The 10,523-nt window shown below is 34.7% G+C and overlaps 1 protein-coding gene across 8 annotated transcripts in view; it reads right to left on the reverse strand.

Annotated features, from left to right (window-relative positions):
* Nucleotides 1-10,523, reverse strand: part of LOC106870145 (organic cation transporter-like protein) — a 62,093-nt gene that overhangs the window by 33,549 nt on the left and 18,021 nt on the right. For 2 of the 8 annotated variants that reach the window (XM_014916139.2, XM_052966509.1), the window contains exon 1: nucleotides 8,474-8,834. The exons of 4 other annotated variants lie outside the window; for them this stretch is intronic. The gene's annotated coding sequence lies outside the window, so the exon portion shown is untranslated. Of the gene's footprint in view, nucleotides 1-8,473; nucleotides 8,835-9,748; nucleotides 10,048-10,523 lie in introns of those variants that run through there. 2 more of the 8 variants (XM_014916143.2, XM_014916140.2) reach the window with 2 other exon arrangements.

Raw genomic sequence — 10,523 nt, forward strand, 5'->3', positions numbered from 1 at the left:
ATATATATACATACACACACACACAAAGGGCTTCTTTCAGTTTCTGCCTATCAAATCCATTCACAAGGCTTTGGTCAGCCCAAAGTATAGTGGAAGATACTGGCCCAAAGTATCTAGCAGTGAGACTAAATCCAAAACCATGTTGCTGGGAAGCAAGCTTCTTACCACACAGCCATGCCTGCACGATGTGCAACCCACTAAATTTATAAGCAAAACTATTCACAGTTCTAAGTACAACACAAATATCTGCTCAATATCACTTGCAGCCCTTCCTCTTTTCTACAATCCTTAAAAACAATATTTTTGTATAGCTTCTTGAACTGAATAGTGTTTGTACTTTGTTTTAAGTTAAACATCCAAATCATTCTACAGATTCACTCCATTTTTGCATATTACCTGGTAGTAAATAATGATCACTTTAAACAAATATGTTTGTGTTAATTCTATGAGATCCATGAACTTCAGAGCATATGAGTTTAAAAGTAATGTGATGATGTGTTCTCAACATGTTATGAGGTCTGTTCAAAAAGAATCCAACTTTATTTTTTCACAGCAAAACTAACACCACATGGATAGGAGGTGACACCACCCTTCATGCACATGTAAAAATTTTTGCATCAGTGAGCCACAACAGTTCCCAGCTGTTACACCTAGGGTATAGACATGTAGTGCGCATTCATCAGATTTTCGTTTTCACACAGGATAACCAAAGAAATAGAGCAGAGATATTGCATCAAGTTTTGCCAAAAAGTAGGTGATACTCAAGCTCAAACCATTCAGAAGATTCAACAGGCACTTGGCAATGGTGCCATAGGCAAACCCCAGATTAAGGAGTGGTACAACAGCTTCAATCATGGTTGCACCTCAATGGAGAGCAAGGCATGCTCATGCGGACCACTCACAAGCCAAAACAAGGAGCCATTTAAGAAGGTTTGGCAAATAGTCATGGAAGACCATTGTGTAACACTCCAGGAAATTACTAATGAAGTGGGAATAAGCACATTCCATTTGTGTAGAGAGTGTCGGCCAAAAAATAAAGTCAGACACTTTTTGAATGCACCTTGTAACTTAAGCTTTCCTGGTCAAGAGCAACATGCCACTTGTTTAACAGGGCATTCTAGTCTCCTGACTTGGCACTGTACAACTTCTGGTTTTCCCCAAACTGAAAACCATGCTGAAAGGAAATCGATTTGAGTTGTGAGAGGAAGAGCTCCACAACATTCCAGAGAAAGCATTTCAGAGGTGTTACCAGCATTGACAGACCCACTCAGAGAAGTGTGAACTCCCAAGGAGAGTATTTTAAAGGTGATTAAATAAAATTTGTGGAATGTGCAATTTTTTTTCTTCGTAGCCCCAGAGATTAGATACTTTTTGAACGCACCTCATGTTAACATTTTAATCTCATATTCGAAACTAGATGTTTTTTTTAAATTTTCATTTCATTTGCTTGTTGAATAATATTACATTTACACCCCACAGATAGGATAGTAAAAGCATCATCACGAAGAACAACATTCAATGTCCACTGCATTAACCCTTCTACTTCATAGGATTCTTCTCTGAAGCCTTTATCTCAATTAATAGAGTGGCAGAATCCAGAACATAGCTTTTTTTTTTGTCCAAAATTGTAATGTTCCTTGCCATCTTTGCTCATTTTTTATGTTTCCTGCAGATTTTTTGGTCTAATATCATATCACACCCCAAAATTTATTTTCATATAGTTTCTTTACTGACATTAATTATCACCACTTGTACTTTAGAATTTCCAAAACAACAATCTGTTTTAGATAGTCTACATTTGTTATTTATGTTTAAAATGAACAATTTCAGGTCTAATACTAACCCCTAAGGTATCCACAATTAATAACCATGTACGTATATATGCATATACTCATTTATTGTTTATATATATATATATATATTTATATATATATATTTTTGAAAAATTGAAATTTTACAAACAATAGTTTTCAGAATCATAATCTCCATATTTTTGTACGTATTTTGCAAAAAAAGATTTCCAGAAAAAGTGAAAAATAAAGAAATGGGGGTGGGGATTGAAATTTTGAAGTTGTGATTCCGTAAAAAATTAAAGTGGAGAAGGGTTCCGTTTACATCTCTGCAATGTGAGCCCTTTTTTCATCTCTATACAGTTAGTAATTTTTTCAGTTAATTTAATTAGCACCAAAGTTGATCTGTCAGTAATCTGCACTTCTCGATGAATTCATCAAGATTTTCAGTTAAGGGTTTGTCTTTTTATTTTATTTTTATCTGTTTATTTATTTATTTTTGTACTGTTTCCCCCACTCTCCCTGCCAATATCTTAGAGAATCTGGATAGTAAGAAACAGACCTGTAATTTTTAAAATTAAGTTCATATTCAGTTTTATATAATGGTATAACTTCTGCAATTTTCATTTTACTTGGAGCTGTAGTAGTTTAAAAGGATAAATTACAAATGTAAATTAGAGGTTTGGAAATCCTTTCAATGACTTTCTTGACTATTGTTTATAGAATTTTTTTATCTTTCATTTGCTAACAATGTCTATGATTTCTTTTTCTTCAACTGTTTTATAAAAAAGTGAACTCAAATTTCTATCCCCATTATGATCATCAATCCCTTTAATGGTTATTTCTTGGCCATTAATTTTTTTTTTCCTGCTACTTTTGGTTCCATACATTGGATAAAACTCCTTCCCAAATCATATAGACTCACAGAGCCAGTTTCCCATATATGTTCACCTCTGGATGGGATGCTGGTCCATCGTAAGATTACTCATTTTTGCCAGCTGAATGGACTAGAGCAATATGAAATTAAGTGTTTTGCTCAAGAACACAATGCATTGCCTAGTCCAGGAATCAAAACTAATCTTAAAATCATGATTTCAATGCCCTGACCACTAAACCACACACACATACTTATAAAAAGTTAATAAAACCACCAATCGCATCAGCCATATTATTAATGGTCTTATCATTATCAAAATTGCTTTGCACTATAGTATTCTGACATTGGAGATTTTTATAATGTTGTTTAACATAATCCATATATCTTTCATAATATTTTTATTATTCTCTAATATATTCCTTCTTTGGTATCATCCCAATATGAAAATAAATTGATACTAATCTATATTTTCATATTTCTTTTCTATTCTTATAATTCTATACTTTATGAGTTCTCTATGCCATGTGTTTCCCATTTGTAGGCATTTTCTAGTCCTTTACAACCTGTATCTCTATATTTTTACCTGTATCTCTATATTTTTACTTTCTACTGTATTAGTTAATTAGACGGATTTTAACATACAATGATTTCAAAATTTTGTCAATATCTTCTTTGTGTACTATTATCTAACTTCATGTTGGTAATTTATTTTTGAATTCAATCATGAATTCCTCCTTTTATATTTGAAGTTACTGACATTTTTAGCCTTCCTGTAACTACAACTGTAAAAAAACTGGCAGATGGCCAAGACATCATTTAGTACTGGCCCACACACTACATTGTTATCATACTGTTTGTGAATATATTAACTATCAGAATAATACATTACAAATTAATTGTGGTAAGTCAAGTAACTTTTTTAAAGAATGTAAGCCAACATATACATATACTATATATACATATCATATATGTATATCATATATATATATATATCATATATATATTCAAAACAATTTGAAAATCCTACACGACTAGGTGAAAAGTGCTTTATTTAATATGTGACATTAATAAAAATCTGTAAATGTACAAACATCCAGATTTCTGAGTACCTTAATTTTTTTCTATATAATTTCTGTACATCACCTCCAAACCTTCCAATATATATATATATATATATATATACTACACTCTCTGAGTGGTTGGCGTTAGGAAGGGCATCCAGCTGTAGAAACTCTGCCAAATCAGACTGGAGCCTGGTGTTGCCATCCGGTTTCACCAGTCCTCAGTCAAATCGTCCAACCCATGCTAGCATGGAAAGCGGACGTTAAACGATGATGATGATGATATATATATATATATATATGTATATACATATATATATATATATATATATATATACTATACATAGCATTGTTAAACTCTTCAGTTATTTGGGTTTCATAGGTCTATACTGAAATCCCCACCACAAATGTGCATGACCTTTTGAAGTATTTTTACAGTCAGTCCTCAAATATTTCAATATTGGCTCTAGGTACTTTATATAAATATAGCTAAAAATTATTTTTCTTTCTTCTTTCACACATTTCTATTGTTATACATTCAAGCACATTAGTATTTGTTTCTTACCACCTTATAATTGTACTAAACTACCACCGCTTCCATTTTTGTTCTTCCTTGTCATGTAAATCAGTTCAACTCGATACCCACTCATCTCTGAGGGTTGATGCAAATTTCTGATATAGGAGCTATTTTATTGAATAATTTCTTGACCTGACTTCATAAAGACTTCTGTCGTTGAAGTAGATAACTGATGTTTTATTATCTGCCTCAAACTTACATGATAAAAAAATAATACTAGCAATTGTAGATGATATCAAAGCCTTGTGAGTGGGTTTGATAGACAGGAATTGAAAGAAGCTCATCATGTGTGTGTGTGTGTGTGTGTGTGTTACTGTCTCCGTGTTTCAACATAGTGTGATAGTTGTAAATGAGTATCACCCACTGTCATGTTACCGGTGTTCTTCATTTCTAATCTTCTGTGAAAACATGCCTAATCATGGGGAAGTATTACCTTACTTGAAAATAGGTGAGGGTTCGTAACAGGAAAGGCATCTGGCAGTAGAAAATCTGCTTCATCAAAATTCTTCCAGCCCATGCAAGCACAGAAAAGTGGACATGATGATGTTGATATTCAAAATTGCAGAAATGCTTCTTTTCATCATCATTGTTTAACGTCCGCTTTCCATGCTAGCATGGGTTGCACGATTTGACTGAGGACTGGTGAAACCGGATGGCAACACCAGACTCCAATCTGATTTGGCAGAGTTTCTACAGCTGGATGCCCTTCCTAACGCCAACCACTCCGAGAGTGTAGTGGGTGCTTTTACGTGCCACTGGCATGAAGGCCAGTCAGGAGGTACTGGCAACGGCCACGCTCAAAATGGTGTCTTTTACATGCCACCTGCACAGGAGCCAGTACGGTGGCACTAGCAACGAACTCGCTCCAATTTTCATAATGTACAATATTTATTACTTACTGTTCATCACTATCAACAGAGATGAATGACTTCTCACAGGACAAACTATTATTGCCTGTAATGTCTTTATTCCCTCTGAGATTACCCCTTGCTATGCTGTGTGCGTGTGCTATAAAACAGCAATGGCACACAGTACATGTTTAAATGTCATTTTGACAATATTACATCAAAGGATAAATATTTGCATGGCAAAAATTGAAAAGACCACCTACTTCTATCACTCAGTTAAGGCTTCTTAGTTCACCATTCTACACTTAACTTAATTTGAACACTTTATTCTCTCTACATATATTTACTTATTTATACTCCTTTACTTGTTTCAGTCATTTGACGGCGGCCACGCTGGAGCACCGCCTTTAGTCGAGCAAATTGACCCCAGAACTTATTCTTTGTAAGCCTAGTACTTATTCTATCGGTCTCTTTTGCCGAACCACTAAGTTACGGGGATGTAAACACACCAGCATCAGTTGTCAAACGATGTTGGGGGGACAAACACAGACACACTAACATACACGCACATGTATATATATCTATATATATATACATATATACGACGGGCTTCTTTCAGTTTCCGTCTACCAAATCCACTCACAAGGCTTTGATCGGCCCGAGGCTATAGTAGAAGACACTTGCCCAAGGTGCCACGCAGTGGGACTGAACCCGGAACCATGTGGTTGGTGAGCAAGCTACTTACCACACAGCCACTCCTACGCCTATTTATATATAGTTATTATCCTTTTCATTTAATATCATCTCTAAAAAGAAGAAAGCAACATGAAAGGGAAAAACTAAAAAGGAAAGATTTTTACTGTTAGTACATCAAAGAAAGTGAGTCAATTATGAGAATTTTAAGTGGGTTAATAAAGATCAAAAGAGACTTTCCTAAATTAATAGGTGACAAAAGTAAGGGAAGATATAATTGAACTGAAGGCATATACACACATACATAAGCATATTAAAGTTGAGGCACTAACACAAGCAGGCATACAAATGCATCTATACATGTATACAAAATAGATTTGAAAACAGAGTAGTGAAAGATAAGTGTATAAGGTAGCAGGCAGTTGTGGTGTGTATTCATACACTGCAGAGAAGAGGTACCAGATTAAAGATAACATTTTTCCTTGCTTGTAGGTTTTATCTCAGTCACAATTCTGGAAATAGTGGTAAGAGAAATATCCCAGCAAGTTAAATTGGCAGGCTATGGGTTTGACCACTCTCTTAACATTGTCACAGACATCAAGATGCTCACAGTAACAGTCATCTAATCAGTGACCTTTCTCACTTGTGTGCAATACATTGCAGAGCTTGCATGCTATGCAGCGTATAAGATTGGATAAGGGAGTATAGTTTCAGTAGTTAATCATGTTAATTGATACTTAATGAAGTTATTATTTGGAAGATGAAAGGAGAAGTATGGCATCAGGTAGGTTTATGACTGGATGTATCTAGAATAAAAGAACTCCTTACTAGATGGTCACTTAGATTTTCAGCCTTTTTGAAAGGGGGAGAGGTTATGTGGTCCAACTTGAGAGTATATATTGAAGTTAGTGCACACTAAAGCAGATGATTCACAGAGTAGATGACTGTGAAAAGAACTAAACTTAAAAACACACAGGTGTGTGGTGTGAATGTGATAGTATAACCAACAGATTGAGTTTGTGGGGGTAAGTATGAGAAAAATAAGTGATGTATTTGTTTGACTTGACACTAAAGTCAAGAATTTGAGCTGCATAGCTGGATAAATTGTGGAAAAGGGTGGACAGATTGTGTGTGCGTGTGTGTGTAGGAAGGTCAAGGGGGGGAGTTTGGAGTTTTAAACCAAACAGGATAGTGTTGATTTAAGCAATCACATAAAGTAGTGCTTCTCAAAGTGGGTGTTACCGCCCAACCCTTTGAGTAGGGGGTGGATTTGTATATGGGTACAGGAGAGAAGGGGGGATAGACCACTAGTGGGATCTTTTAATTACTCTAATTTTCAAACATTTTTCAATTTTTACCATGTGTACATATCATCTGATAATATCAGTGATCAAAATGTTGTTTTGGCATTCCATATATTTATCATATTAATGAAATGATTTATATGCAAATAGACCTTTAAAGGCGATCAACCTTTAAGGAATAATTTTTTGTGGTGTATTTAATTATGTTGCAAAGGGGCGTTGAAAGTGTTGAAAAAAAATGAGGGCGATAGATAAAAAAAAAGTTTCAGAAGTGCTGATGTAGTGTCCCTCATTGGTTTCTTATTACTTAACACCGGGTTGAGCAGACGACCTGTGATCGTAGTCATTCTAAACTGTGACCTTTATGTCTTTTAAGTCATAGTTCATCTCAGTCTACTTTATCCAATATTTTTCCGTTTTTCGTAAAAACAACAGAGTATGATTTGCTGAGAGATTTGGTTGCTGTTACTAGCAAGTTGAGCGTTCACATAGCTCCTAATTCTTATATGACATGAGGTCATCGACTCACTAGCAGATCTAGCACTAAATTACAAAAATTAGCGTCTTTTTTTTCTATTCAACTGCAGTAAGGCCATATATATCGCTAAGAAGTACTTTCACAACAGTAGAAGTTTAGCAAAATAAACAGAAAAGATGAAAACATTAACTATATTGTAAGAAAAAGCGAGAGAAAAATGAGACAGCGAACATTGACTTTACTGCAATAAACGTACGCGAGTGCGTGAAAGTAAAAGAGAGGGAGTGTGTGTGTGGATTGTTTGAAGGGGTGTAGATTTTATATATATTAAAAAAAAGATAGTTAGGATTTGGATAAAACCTATTTATCTAGTGTTAGTTTTTGTTCAATTCCTGACGACCTTTTTCTCAATCATATAGGCATATATATATATATATATATATATATATATATATATATATATATATATATATATATATATATATACACACACAAGCACTCGCGTAAAATTATTCCAGTATATATAGGTAACACAGTAAGCAATTTAAAATAGTCGACGCTAACAAACACGTGAATCCAGGGAAAAACTTTGTATATAATAGTGCGTTATATACACATGCCGTAGTCTCAAAACGGGTAGTACACATCGGAGAATGTAGCCCTTAATACTCAGAAAAAGACACGCTGATCAAGGATGAAACACCTTTGATCAAAGAAGTATTTAATTAGCGTTACACTAAGGTTAAACAACTATAGTGTACACACACACAATTATTAGACAGGAGCAAAATCTTGATCTGGTACATAAACCCAAGATTCTAAACATTGATGAATGGTGAAATTACCTCAAACAGACGTGGACGCATTACACGTGACGGAACTGAAATGTTTCAAAAAGCTGATTGCAGTTAGAGCTGGTGATTAGTTAGACTACATGCAAAAGGTAGCCTTGGCTGTGTGCGTGCGCAGAAACTGCGGCATGCATATATCGTATAATCATTAATCAAAACGGCCTGAATTAATATAGCAACCAACAGACTACTATTGACAGTTCGTATCTAGGTACTTTATCTTTCTAGAATGCGTTGTTTTGTTTTTTGTTTGTTTGTTTTTTTACAAAGGGTCTTCAGATTTCTTTGTCAAGTTTTGTCGGTAAACAGGTCGCGGTTTCAAGGCGACGAAAATATTTTGACACAAATGAAAATTAAATGTTGAAGTAAAAACTAACGGTTTTTGCGTGTTCTTGAATGGCTTGCAAATATCTTACACGCTGCAATTGTTTTTGTTTCAGCACACGATCTCAGATCAAGTTACTTGCTATGCAAGTACATCTCCGTAATTGTTTTTATCTTTTAATCAGAATCTGATAAAGATTACAGGATTTAAAGGCTGCAGTAACTATCTTTAATCATATATTTCGTTTGCATTTGAAGAATATAGATATATTTAGTCTACATTTTTTAACATTAGTTGTTTCACTTTCTGAAAATTTTAAATGCTGCTAGTTTCAGATTCTGAATCTGAAGTTCAAAACAAAAAAAAAAAAGAAAGAAAGAAATCAAGGCTGTAAAAAAATGCGTAAAAAGATTAGCGTGGCCATATATAATCAGGTAGGTTTGATAAATCAGAGCCTCAATTACAGGTTCCCTGTGCGTGACAGCACGTGTTGTCAACTATAAACACATGAAATATTATCACTAATACGGATTTCTCGACGTCGATCTCATTTTTTTCTTGGAAATTTACGGATTTTACATACACAAAGGAAGCAGGTAGGAAGGAACCCTGGCCGCCGACACACATGCACAAAAATGCATACATAACTCGCACATTATAAATATGCAAGGTTTTTCTCAAGTTTAAAATGTGATATTGTTTTATCACAAAATATTCATTTTTCTGAAAGTTATGACCTCCCAAAGTCTGGGGGGTAAAACCCTGTAGTTATGCCGTTTTATCTACATTCTACACACATACATACAAAAAAAGGTATGTATATGTGTTGAAAAGGCCATATTAGTGATAATATTTCATGTTTATAGTTGACAACACGCGCTGTTATGCACAAGGAAACTAACGAACGAATCTTGACAAGTTTCAGATTGATTGGCCAAACATACTGTATGGAAGATTACATTATCCAGTGTCGTTCTTCAAAACAATAAGTTTTGATTTGATGTAGACTTGGGTATTATTCTTAAAGGACTCGAGTAACAACATAAAGGTACCCTCATTGACTCGATTGTTGTTTATCACATACCAGCTCTGATCAAGTAGACCCATATTCAAAGGTATTTCAACCGTGACTTCCTTTCTTCAATTAAATAATTCGCAAGTGTAATAAATTAGTTAACCGTGAGAAAAAAAAAACTTTTTTCGAGCACTACCCTTCGTCGGCGCGATTGAGAGAAAGAGAGAGAGAGAGTATTGAAGACAAGAAGGAAGAGAGGAATGACAAAATAACACACCAGAGGGGAGATAATCAACAATTTCTCGCAGTTTGGAAAACTATGAAGAACAGCAGTAGACAACATGGAAATGGTTATTGAAAAGGACGTCTCAAATTTAGAAGCAGAAAGCCAATTTTGAGGAGCGAGCGAGATCACGAGAACACTAGAATCTACTATAACAATACACTTGTGTTTTTTTCTCCGTCACAACATATGAATGAGAAAGGAAGGGGTGATGGCAAACTACTAGTGGGAGCATTTCAACTGTGTGTGAATGTTCGTATGTGTGAACCAGCGCTATTTCAGTAACACACGATGATTAATGTCACATCTCAAAAGACAACCACTAGATAACATTGACAAGTGTATTAATTTGATTTACCATTCATATTTATATATAAAATATTACAATTAGCCGTCATTTTTTACGGCACCTGGTCAGCTA

Source organism: Octopus bimaculoides, chromosome 3 (assembly GCF_001194135.2).
Source record: "Octopus bimaculoides isolate UCB-OBI-ISO-001 chromosome 3, ASM119413v2, whole genome shotgun sequence".
In the NCBI taxonomy this organism is placed as follows: Eukaryota; Metazoa; Mollusca; class Cephalopoda; order Octopoda; family Octopodidae; genus Octopus; species Octopus bimaculoides.